At 36.1% G+C, this 12,972-nt stretch overlaps 1 long non-coding RNA gene across 1 annotated transcript; it reads left to right on the top strand.

Moving 5' to 3' along the window:
- Positions 1-4,526: 4,526 nt before the first annotated feature.
- Positions 4,527-12,042, top strand: LOC113942979. The gene is made up of 3 exons (XR_003526138.1): positions 4,527-4,659; positions 6,141-6,213; positions 11,998-12,042. It is a non-coding gene; the product is annotated as an uncharacterized LOC113942979 (long non-coding RNA).
- The last annotated feature ends 930 nt before the right edge of the window (positions 12,043-12,972 follow it).

The following is a 12,972-nucleotide window of genomic DNA, read 5'->3' as shown; positions in this document are numbered from 1 at the left end:
AGAGGCAGGAGAAATGTGTCCATGCAGCTTTCTTAATCATAAAATCATAGAATCATAGAATGGTCTGGTATGGAAAGGACCTTGATGCCTTAAGCCCCTAATGGTTTTTTATTTCTTTTAATATTTGTAAGACTTGTAAGTTTTATAAGTAGGTTTTAAAAGCAGAAACCCTCACTTCTTTCTCCCTTGTCCCTATCCCTTTCCCTGTAGCACCCTTAGTTTACACATTCCTTAACCCTCTTTCCCCATTCTATGCTCCCCATATCAGCCCTACTCCTGAATCCAATAGAAATGTTTAGTCTTTTGTCAAGGCAAGGCCTAGACAGTTGACAGAACAGCATATCTGGGCCTAAACCACAGAATACGGTCAAGAATTAGGTAACTATGTACCCTTTGTGCTCTGATGATGATGAAGGTGATGAAGTAGGTGGTCCCGAAATGCACCCCAGACCCATTTTAAGGGGGTGGACCCCAGGGCGGTCCAGAGAAAAGGCCACAGGGTGGACACATCTGGGATTGGATGGATGGTATTATAAAATGTAACCTCTCGGGCACAGGGGCACGCGCCCGTCTTGTAACATCTTAGCCTTGGTAAATAAACCCTTTCTTATCTCACCCCTAATTAATTGCTCCGGGAGATTTTTTCAGCACCTAAATCCCACGGCAACAACCTTAAAAATCATCTAGTTCAAATCCCTATGCCGTGGCAAGGACATTTTCTTCTAGATTAGGTTGCTCAAAACCCCATGCAACCTGACCTTGAACACTTCCAGGAATGAGACAGCCACAGTTTTTCTCGGCAACCTGTTCCTGTGCCTCATCACCCTCACAGTAAAGAATTTCTTCCTAATATCTAACCTAGACCTATTTTCTTTCAGTTTGAATCCATTCCCCCTTGTTCTGTCACTACAAACCCTTGTCAAAAGTCTCTCTCCATCTTTTTTGTAGGCTCCCTTCAGATACTGGAAGGCTGCAATTAGGTCACCCCAAAGCCTCCTCTTCTCCAGGCTGAACAATTCCAATTCTCTTAGCCCTTCTTTATAGGAAATCACTTCAAGTAAATAAGTCTGAAGGCTTTTAAACTTAATTTACATAAAATCTACTTATGTCCCTTCTTATGTGAAATACATCTTTTTAAAATACATTCTCTGATATCAAAGACAGTGAAAGATACCAGAAAGTATATTACTGGCCCAGCAGGACTTCATGTCAAGGGAATTTGTGAGAACAGCAAGCCCACAGTTTCCTCAGTGATCTGCAGAGGATTTGCATGACAGTAAAACAGGACTAAGAAACATACTTCTGCTTGTAATCAGAGACTTGAAGGATCAATTCACAGAGAAAGGATAACCTTGCATTTTCAGATTCTATTGTGAACATACAGGTAACAAAAAGCAGGGAAAAACTAGGGATAGGTAGATTAAGGAGAATGAAAGTTGCAGGAGAAACCTCTGAGGTAATATTAAGAGTAATTCCTAAGGTGGAGCCAGGCATCTTGACAGAAGGAGTTAATGCAGAAGTTTATTAACTGAGTTACTAAGAGCAATTATAATGTGTATTCAGCATGAACAGGAGACGTTGCCTTTCATGATACCAGCCCTACCTTCATTTTATGTTCATTCAGTGGCTTCTGTTAAAGGCTGGGGACTTCAGCAAGAGTGCATACATTTCCAGAGAGACAAAGTAAAAGCTCGGATGACTAAATCTAAGTGACTTGGAGTCTTGTAAGGAATGCAAGGCAAGTCAAAGAATATTTCTGCAATCTTAAAACAAGTGATATATATCCATTGCAATTGAATTTCCATAGAACTCTCTGTTACGTAATTAGATGGATTTGAATGTTCACTACCACAAAAGACAAAAATATAGTATGATTTAAAGAAGAGGGAAATATAAATAAGTTTCTAAAAATAAGGATTGAATCTTTTATATCTAATCACATTTTTTCTCTTCATTTTCGTTTTGTTTTGGGTTGGGTTAAGTTTTTGGGGGATTTTGTTGTTGTTGTTTTTTTTTAATTTGCTAAGGTGGAAGCCTGTATTGAATTGAACATGTAAAAAACTCACAACGAAACCAAAGGATTTTCTCTATTTTTTGTAGTCTAATTGGCACAGTAGGGAGCTGATTACATTCTCCTAGTTTTATATTATGGTGTATTCAGACCTCAATTTTTCCCACTCATCATACACTCAGAGCTCAAAGCTGCTGTACCGTTAGTGTTCTGTATCAGCAGTGATAATCAGTGTGCAGGAGCTAAAAGTTATTTATTTTCAAACTTTCAGAATATGTTCATTTCTTTCCTCCTGTGTACTCTCCAAACTGACATGGGTTCACTCATTTCTGTGAGCTGAGAACACACAAATTTTGAGCATGCCAATCCATATTTTGACTGTCTGCTTTGTACCACCTCACCAGTTCTTAGAGTCAAGGGATAGAATAATTAAACAATGCTGTACAGAATTCATTGTATACAAGGAAATCGTATATCTGGATATCAAATTACATCTTAGTACTGAATGACCACAATCTATTACAGGGTTATTAATTACTACCAGAATATAAAAATAATTATAGATGAAAATCATCAGTTATTTCAGTGGTGATAAAAATTATGTTTTCCCCCAGATTCACTAGGGTGTCTTGGTGATAATACTACCTTTGCATTTCCTTATTTGCACAGTGTCATTTACTTCACAGGCAGTATATTCATATGCTTTGTTAATTTTTCCTCGATTCATTAGGCTATTCCTATATCATTCTATATCAAATGCACTCTACTTTCCAGTTTCCACATCTTTACTTAAAAGGTATCATAGGAGCTATGTAACCAGATATGCTTGCAACCAGAAACAGTCTTTTCAAGAGCAGTAGACAGTAATGTTTAAAAAGCTAACAAAAGCAAATGCTTTTTAAAGAAAAAATTCAGTTACACTGTATTTTTAACACTCTAATACTGTCTTTGTGTATAGCTAAGGAAAAAGGCTAAATAAGCAAAATAAACCTCCAGGGGAGGAACAAATTAAAGCTCAGATAGTATAATATGTACCATAGTATTCTGGAATGTGACATGATTACAGAAAAAAAAAACGCCTTTCAGTTATATTCGGATCTTTTCTTTCTGCTGGAAGCACAAAAATTATGGTTATATCATGTGTAAGAATAATTGTCAGGAATTTTCACTGATAACCAGATGAAAGGAAAGCTCACAATATCACTGAGACTGTGTATTGATGAATAGAAAAACATTCTCCTGCTGTTAAGGCCAGCTCCCTGTGGAGCAGATTGCCACATCCCCATGGCATAGCATTTGGTTCTGGAAGTGCTCTCGACTCAGTATAGGAGCTGTACAATTTTAAGACAGAATTATTTCCAAAGAGTTTTTTAATCTGCAAAGGTTCAGTTGACTGTTCCCTTCCTAGTGTGAAACTGAGTCAGCATATTTCATATTTTCTTTTGTGTCAGGAGGACACGCAGTGGTAACGCAGGTTACAGAGCTCTTTGTGTTAAGGCTGGAGGCATATGTGGAATGAAGGGATCCAATCCCTGAGCACTACTTTTGCCTATTATCTATGGGACTAATCCCTGGACTTAACTACACTCAGGCTTTCGAGAAGATTGTAAATGAAGGCTGTCCACAAGAGGTTCAGAAGGTGACCTGACAATTAAACAGCCTGGATTATCATGCAGCATCTTGTGGTAAATTCTTTTATTTAGCAGAGTAGGAGTGTCATTGCTAAGCAGATAAGCAGCAGTTAGCTACCAAACATACACTACCTACACTCTGCACAGGAGATGTTTCTCACTCAACTGCTCTGCATGCACTCATTAGTGTTTGCTGTAGTAGTGTATATACAAAGATTCTGCAGTAACACCAGTGTATAACATAACAGCTGAATCACAGCATTTTGCCATCTCATACCAAAAACATTGTAAAACCTAACAGTCAAGGTGAAATAGTTCAATCTAATAGTTTTGTCCATTTTTTATAAAAAGTGCTTGAAAGTGTACCAGTAAACTCCAGATAATTTGTGAAGCTGTTTGCAGTAAGAAAAAAAAAAATGTTGAGATGCTTCTCCTGACTTGCTCTTTTAACAAAATAAATAATCTCTTTCTATTTAAGAAGCACAATTACCATTGTAAACCCAAATTATTCCACAAACAGACCCCTGGAGACCTTGTTCGGGATTTCAACTGCTGGCGTCTTGAGTTACCCCTAACACTACCCAGTGTTTTGCAGTTCCACATCATCTTTATGGTTCATTGAGAGCATATTGGAATAGTGCAGTTTTGATTTTTATCTAATGCAAAATTAGATATGTCCTGGTTTAAGCTGGGATAGAGTTAATTTTTCTTCGTAGTAGCTGGTACAGTGCTGTGGTTTGGATTGAGGATGAGAATAATATAGATAACACACTGATGTTTTAGTTGTTGCTAAGTAGTGCTTACATTAAGTCAAGGACTTTTCTGCTTTGCACACCACCCCACCAGCGAAAAGACTGGGAAGTACAAGAGGTTGGAAGGAGACACAGCCAGAATAGCTGATCCCAACTGACCAAAGGGATTTCCATACCATGTGTTGTCATGCTTACTACATGAATTAGGGGGAAAGCTGACTAGGGGCTGCTGTTTGCAAACTGACTGAGCACTGTTCAGCGGGTGGTGAGTAATTGCGTTGTGCATCACTTGTCTTGTATATTCTGATTCTTTTATCAATATAAATATTATTAGTTTCCCTTCAGGTTTTATCCTATTAAAATTTCTTTATCTCTGCCTGCAAATTTTACTATTTTTCCCTCAGTTTTCTTCCCATCCCACTGGGGAGGAGAGCGAATGACTGGCTGTGTGGTGCTTAGCTACTTGCTAGGTTAAACCATGATGAGGTGTCAAGTATGATGAAAGAAATAGGTTTTTATTTTAATGTTAAGTTAAACACTGGAATCTACCTCAGCTGGGAACAGAAAGTACAACTGTACAGCTGAGCTTGGCAAGTTTATCTCACAGTAGCTTATCATATTTGGTGATGGTTTTTTTTTTCCGTAAGTGATAGACAGAAAATAATTATAATTATGAATTTTCATTAGCAAATACAACAATAAACAAACAATAAAATGTTATAGTAATGATAGTTCGTTCTATGTAGCTATGTAGTTTTAAACTACAAAAAAAGCCTTTAGACCAAAATAATGCATATGAATAAAACGATACATATTTAAAGGTCTTAATAAAAGCATCTTTTATACTGTAATAAGCTTTCATTTAAAATCCTCTGGTGCCTTCAAAATACTTTGGGAGAAGTATGTAATTATGCTTATTTTTTTCATATGGGAATGGCATGGTTGGGGTTATTTATATATATTTATAAACATATTGAAACAACAAGCCCAGTAGCTGAATGCTCCCTACTGTATGTAGGAGAGTAACATTAAAAGTCCTATTGGTCTGCCAAGATACATTTTGTGTTTCCTAGAAAAATTCTTTAAGCTATAGTAATGGCAATATTTTCTGATTGTTTTGCTAATGTGAAACAAGCAAAGAAAAAATATAACAGGCCTGCTCTTTCTAATATTTGTTAAGTATGATGACAGAATTTGAAGACAGATTTTCATGAAGCAGATCTGTGTGTCTGTTTAGGCAAGATCTAAGCACATGTAGAAGAACTGTAATATATATATAACATTCTGATCAGACACAATCTTGACACATTTTACATATATAAATGATAGGTATTATTTAGGCACAGATTGGCTGATATGTGATTTACATATTCTAGTACTCCTTTATATACCTAATCCCTTATTTCTCTTTATTCCCAAATCTCATTTTGAAAATTATTCAGCTGGAGATTCAACAGACAGCATTGTGATGCTTAGCCCTGCAACATCTAAAATGTAGGTACTCAAAACTGAATATGCAGTGCTGGTGTAGGTGCCTAGATATAACTATGAACCAAACACAGGAACCTAAATTTTTATTCAAAGTAGTCAACATGCTGAGTACTGGCATGTTAAGTATCCCTGTATGAAACATGACTCTGAAGTTTGGAAGCTGAAGCAGTTTGCTGGGGATTCAGAGCTCTGTTTTCTTTCTGAGTGAGACATTACTGAATAGCAGCTCCCTCCTCTCCTGTATCTTGTTTTCAGAACCTTCCCATTGAAGCAGCAAGTCAGAAATTGGAGTTTGACAGCAAACTGTCTCTGACTTGTTTTCCTCAAGGTAACTGCAAATTCCATATGAATGATGTTTAATGTCTTGTTGAATAACAGACCTAATCTTTTAGGAACCTAACTTCAATTGGCTTTCACACTTAAATGTTTTCCTTTGGTAAATTGTGGCTTTTGTAATTTTAAAAGGGCTATATACCTTTCTGGCAGTGAGCCCACATCTGACATTCTTACAGGTTTGTTGCACACCAGACACTTTTTTTTCATACTCTCTAATTATCTAAGACAGTTTAAAATACATGGTAAGGACTAGGGAAGGCATTGTTCTGACAGCTTTAATTTTGACGATGCCCAGCGTCTGGTATTGTTTCCTCTTTCAAACTGGATAGTTGCTTTTACCGTTGTGCAGAGCTCTTTCTTTTTACAAGAGCATATTTGCTACAGCTATTGTCTTAGTGTGATCTAGGGACTTCCAATGCTCCTGATGTCACAGTTCTCTACAGTTTCAATGAAAGGACTAGGTCTATAGATAAGGCCTAGAAAAGACTGGTATACCCTGTGACTGGACACAAAGGAGAGCTACATAATGTGTGCTTGCCACTGCGTTAAGCCTACAGGCTGTAGGGGGCAAATTCCACAAACTACAGTTTTTCTCAGAAGCACTTGAGTATTAAATTATTTATAATTTCCTCAAATGAACTAATGGCTGACATAATCCTTCCTAACCCATCTCATACAATAGAACAATAGCAATCTGTTGTGTTCGTCCCTTCCCACTTGTCTCATAAAGTCATTTGTAAATTTTCCGTTCATAATATGTTCAAGGAAAGGTTTTTGGTAATAACCTTTACAAATAAAGTTAATTTTGCTACAGTAATTACATTTGATTCTTATTGTTACATATCAGTAAAAGACTTCTAAAATATATTAAGCTATCTGAACTTTTTTAATAAGTAGAATGCAATTTTGTTATAGAAAAGAAAGAAATGAAAAATAGTCCTTTCATTTTAAAGATGGTAGACAATGTATAGCTTGTCTGTCCTGAAAGAATCATAGCAAGTAGGTGAAAAAAAAGAAACACCTCCCCCCAAAAAAACCCCAAAACTCAAAATCACGACCCAACTAAAATACAAGAGAAAAAACCCCTTGGAATTATTTTGTTGGTGTTGAGGAGAGTGTTGGGATTTTTTTGTTTTGGTTTGGGGTGTTTTTGTTTCTTTCCTTTTAATTTTCTTCCTACAATTAAAATAATTGTAAGATATTTTTAGTCTTTCTTACACAAGCTGGTAAGAGGAGATGTTCCAAACTAAACGTACATTAAGACAGTTTGAGCAGAAACTCAGCTAGGTGACTGGGGATTTCTCTGGGAACAAACACAGAGGTTAGAACATTAGTCAGTCAGGTGTGCGAGAAATTGTAGAGACTGGGAAAAAAAACACCATGATGGTAGCAGATCTGGAAGCCATGGTGTATAAAACCTGAGGGCAAAGACATGCAACCACATTACTGTGGCTTAACAAGTTACTGCTTGTCATTGGAACACAGGTATTTGTTAGTGACCAAAGGAAGATGACAAAGGGAATCCTATCATTCACCAAACACTAGAGCGGAATTCATTTCTTATGTCATTCAACTCAAAGCATTCCACTCAGAACACATACAAGAAATGTACAAACCTAATAAATCTGTTTCATTATAATCTGTCACACCCCAGAGCATAATTTTAACCTAAATCATGCTTTACCTGCAATCTAACATTCAATCTAACCTTTGCTTCCCAACAGAAAGGGACAGAATACTATTACAAGAAAAACATATTTTTTTCTAACTTCTATCAGGTTGGTTTTCATTTCTTGAGCCTATGTAAAGAATATATGCCAAAACCCCCATAACATTTAATTAGCAGTAATGTTATTCTTTAGTGTATTTTTTCATTAAATAATGAAGAAACATATCTTCTACCACATAAAAGACAGAATTTAGCATTTATTTTTCTGTTTAAAATGTGCAGTTTTTTCTCTTCTGAGTCTGTACCTGTCAGTTGTTTTCAAAATTAGCTTTAAGGAAAAATCTTTCTTAAGCCATTGGTTCTTATTGATGAACTAATTGTTTTGGTGTTTTCTAAACAGGATAAATAATGGGCCATATAATTTTATTATTTTTGCATAAATTTTCTCTTCCAGTTATTGCCAATGTATACGAATTCTGATAATTAATTTTGTTTGTCAGAAATAAGAATAATGATTTCATTATGATGTATAAGTTAAAAAATAACACTTCCATAGATCGCAGGGTTTCTATTTGCTAGCTTAGTGCTTGCTAGAAGCAGATTTATCATTAAACAACAGAAATTCAAAATGCTATTCTCTTCTACCTTTCCAAACTTTTAAATGACAGAAATAGTAAGGACTCTCTCATTCGATTGCTGTTAGTATAACATATAGTTAATATATGTTTTCCCTAAGAGAATTTCTTATGCAAGTACTTTTGAGGAACATGATTCAAATACTTTAGAACATACCAAGAAACTCAAATACATATATTTTCTCCTGATGAACATCCTAAGTTTTGTATTTCTGAATATTGTTGGAATATGTAGCTCTTTTGGGGGGGGGGGGGGGAGTGGGGGGATATTTTTTATAAAATAAATGTTGGTTTTCTTTAGTTAGGGTATTAATATAGCAAAACAGCACTCTATATTCAGAGGAGAAAATAAGCTTACTCTTCCATCTAGCTTTCATTATATTTTGCTTTTACATAGATCTGATTATTAACATTCACAGCAAATCAAATTAAATAATTATCATTATCTTTATTAAGAAGCATTAACCAGGCTCCCTGATGTTTTCTTCTTTTGATACATCTGAAGATTTATGTTATTCCGCAACAGAAAAGAAATTCCCAAGGATCAGCTCCCTGAAAGATGAAAAGAGCATTTAAAAAAAAAAAAATGTATCTTTACTGGCTTAATAGGCAGAAACACATTTCTTCATGTTACCTATTACCCTATCTCTTTAATCACTACATTTTATACAGTTTCAGATCAGCTTCAAATCCTTATACTTATCTGCAAGGCTAGAGATTCCAGTCCTATAAAGATTGTCACTGATACGTTAAATGATGCAGTTTTCTGGAACCAATTCTGAAATCTAATAAGAGAATGTAACCCTTTGTATAAAATAGCAGCAAAGGTCATACTGCGCAAAGATTTTTTTGGGGTGGAAAGGATCAGAGATCAAATTGCTGCTATTACTTCAGTGTCAGAAATCTTTTTTCAGGAAATTATTTTTTAAATGGCTACCTTTTTTTTTTTAATTTCTTTATCATCTATGTACTCGTATCAGTGAAAAGATTTTACTTTATGAGAGGTTTAAAGCCTTTTGAATTTAACAGAAATGCCTTTATCAATCCTGCTGTCTCAGAGCTTTTTGGCTTTTTTAACTTTTGTAGATTTTAGAAGTAGTTGTGTAGTGAATGTAGATTTTAATGTAGCTGTATTATATCCCTTACCCTTAACATAGTAGTTACATATAGCTAACTCTGTTACTCCGTTGCATATCAGTCCCTCTAAATCCGTTAGCGTGCTTAGTCTTCTTTTCAAGGTAGAATTGTGGAAAAACAACTTAAAGTGTGGATCAGAAGATATCACACAGACACAGCGACCTTCAAGCCCAGAACTTTGGAGGAACTCCAAGAACTCTGCATGTTGTAAAGATGAAGATGAGGAAGAAGGGGTCCCAAAGACCCCAAACCCAATTCCCGAAGGGGCGTGTCAGGGGGCAGAACCGGGGGGTGGACAAATCTGGAATTGGATGGACTTTATTATAAAATCATAGAACCACTGTCTAGAGGGGCTTGTCATGTGTATTCCCTGGGCCTCAGGCCTGAGAACAAAGGACCTCCTCTCTTTATCTTATCTTATACACTAAATTGGTCTAGAGTCTCTTTTCTCTGCAGTCTCTTAGGGCAGTAATCCTGATGACCTATATTTTAGGATACAATATTTAAAGAAGTTCTGCAAATGTACAGAAATAAAAGAAACCGCTTTAAGATTAAGATTTTTAATACAACACAGAAAATGTTACTCAAACTTAAATAATCCATAGCCAGAGAAACTGACATCGAGAATGATGAAATATATGTGGATTCTGTTTGAATTAACATTTTTCCCCCAGCTAAGGACGAGTATTTTAGAATCTGTCCCTCCCTATCTCTGCCTAGTTCTTAATCTAAACTTCCACTAACTTTAATTTTCCAAAACTTTTCCTAGCTCCCAGGAGCATTTCTTTTTCTAGGTGTCTATATGTTTTTCTGAGTACATATGTCACCCAGTGAAACAATTTTCTTTTATTAATCATATTCTGTTTTGCCTTTTCATATTGTTTTCTGTTGTTATTTTCATGTATTTTCTGTCACTGTAGAGATGTTTTCTTGTTATTTCCTGTTTGGTTTAATGAAGTACACTTTGTGAGGGATTTTTTCCCCCTTTATTTTTTTTCCTTACTGACTTTCCTTCTGACATTGTTATGAGCTGTAAAACGCTGCAGTTGTCACTTCCTTTTCCATGACTGAGCAGACAAAAAATAGGTTTTTGCAGCTCACACACTTGACATAGAAAGTAACAGAGATGTGGTTTTTTTTCAAGTTGAGTGTTGGTTTCAGTGAGTCTTATCCTTCCGTTTCAGTACCTTTCTAGTCAGTCTGCCATCATGTTTCATACTTGAAGAAAACAAAGATACTAAAAGGATGTGATATCCACTCACAGTATAAGCAAATTGACAGTAATTTTTATAACATTCAAGTAAAACTTTCAGCAGAATTTGGGAAAAGTTAAAATTACCTCAAAATATAATGACTGCTGCAAAATTTGAGTAAGCAGACCTAAAAAAAAAAAATCATTGAGACTGAATAAACTGTTTTGGAATCAGTTAACACTAGTGGCATGTCGTAATGGTATGTAATAATACAGTTTAATGTGAAAAATATTTGCACTACAATACTCTAAAAAAAAATTAGAAAAAACTAAAGTAATATTTTTTTTTATATTATGTAAGTTAGTCGAAGATTTTCTAATAGCAAGAAACCAGGTGGATATGCCAGGACACCTCACAGAAAATTAGACACATTTGGGCAACTGAATCACTACAATAGTTTGGAGATTAAGGGTTGTCTTAATCTGCAGAGACAACTCAGTTCAATCTGAAGTAACTGCATACCCAACCTAATTCAGCTGTCTGTAATTCAAGGCCTTGTTTCATTCAAAGCAGCTGTGTGACCTTGGACCAATTTTACTGAGAAAATTGTTGCTAAGGTGTGATAAAGTTAATGCTTTAAAACCATGAAAAATAAGAAAAATAAAAACACAGACAAAAGGGTTCCTGGTGAAATGATGAGAGTTAGAAGCTCAAAGACTCAAGGGTAAAAATAATTACATTAAAATCCTCTCCAGCCCTCCCATCCCAGCACAGGAGATCAATTAAAAGACACCAACTTAGCAGTACTGAGGGTCATCCCATTGCAAAATGCAGCAAAAGCTCACCTTTTTCTGTGCAACTGCATGATGAAGATAATATTGATCACTGTACTAGTTTGTTAATCCTAGCAATATACTGTTTATAGTAGCCAATAAATGATTGCTTTTTACTCTCAAATAATGTACAATCTTTTTCTGTAGTATCTTTGCACATACTAAAAGTTGACCAAAAAGGAGACTGAATGTGATAGAATGTTAAAGTAGAAATGAGAAAAGTTGGAAAATGAATTCTCACATTCTCTTAAACTTATAACTTGGAAAATAACCAAGTGAAAATCAGAGAATATTCTGCTTCTTCTACAGGATTATAAAAGGTGGATATGATTCTGCAACACTTTGAATTATGCCCTCTTTAGGAACCTTCACTTCCATCTGCCACGTTGTAAGTAGGAAGATCAACAAATGAATGACTACAGAGTGAAATACATGAGAGTGTAGTTAACACTTTCCAGAGGGTCTAGCCCTGGAGGTAACAGTACATTGAATTATGAGAGCTGAACTGTGTCTATGTATGCAGTTAAGTCTTCCTGTCCAAACAGGCACTACCATGAATAGTTCTGTAATCAGGTATTTCTCTATTCAGCCAAAATCAGAACAGTTGAGATATAATACACAATTACCACAGCATATAAAATTTAATGCTGTTGCAACAGTAGTATTAGCATTGTGAGACACTGGATTATTATAAACTAGTCTCAGACCAGCTCAAGTGTCTGTGTGGGGCAGGAGAGGAGGGACAGGTCGAATTTCACGGAGGTGAGGTGATGGTCTTATCCCACACCTCAGCCTCTGCAAGTATCCCAGAGCAGCTGTCAGTCACTGGACACCAGGAGCTCTGCCCCACAACACATCCCAGAGCCCCTGACCCCGCTCCAGAATGGCTGGAGCACTGGAGGTCCCTGCTGGGGGCGGGGGTGTGGATACAGGGGCCAAAGCAAATAAAAGCAGCAACATGAGCTCTCGATGTCTGTTTCAACCTGGATACCTGGACACATGGTAGCTGGACTTGCACAGGATCTCTGTGGTATAACTTTCTCTTTTTCTGTCTCTTTCTTTACTTCTTGTCTTAATCTTTCTTAGTATTTTGTGTGTGTTAAAGTTAGATTGGTTGGATTTTGCTGAATTAGTATGTGCTAAGTCAATACTCTGTGGAAAGCTTTAGTTTGGTTGAATATCACCCCTTAAATTTTTGCCAAGTTCCTTGTTTTTTCTAAAGTTTACCAGTAAAAGTACCTCCTGAGAAAACGAGTGCAGCTTCTCTCCTATGCATTCTCTCTT

The sequence above is a fragment of the Corapipo altera genome, unplaced genomic scaffold, assembly GCF_003945725.1.
Source record: "Corapipo altera isolate COAL_440 unplaced genomic scaffold, ASM394572v1 0, whole genome shotgun sequence".
Lineage (NCBI taxonomy): Eukaryota > Metazoa > Chordata > Aves > Passeriformes > Pipridae > Corapipo > Corapipo altera.
This window is presented reverse-complemented; position numbering and strand designations above follow the sequence as displayed.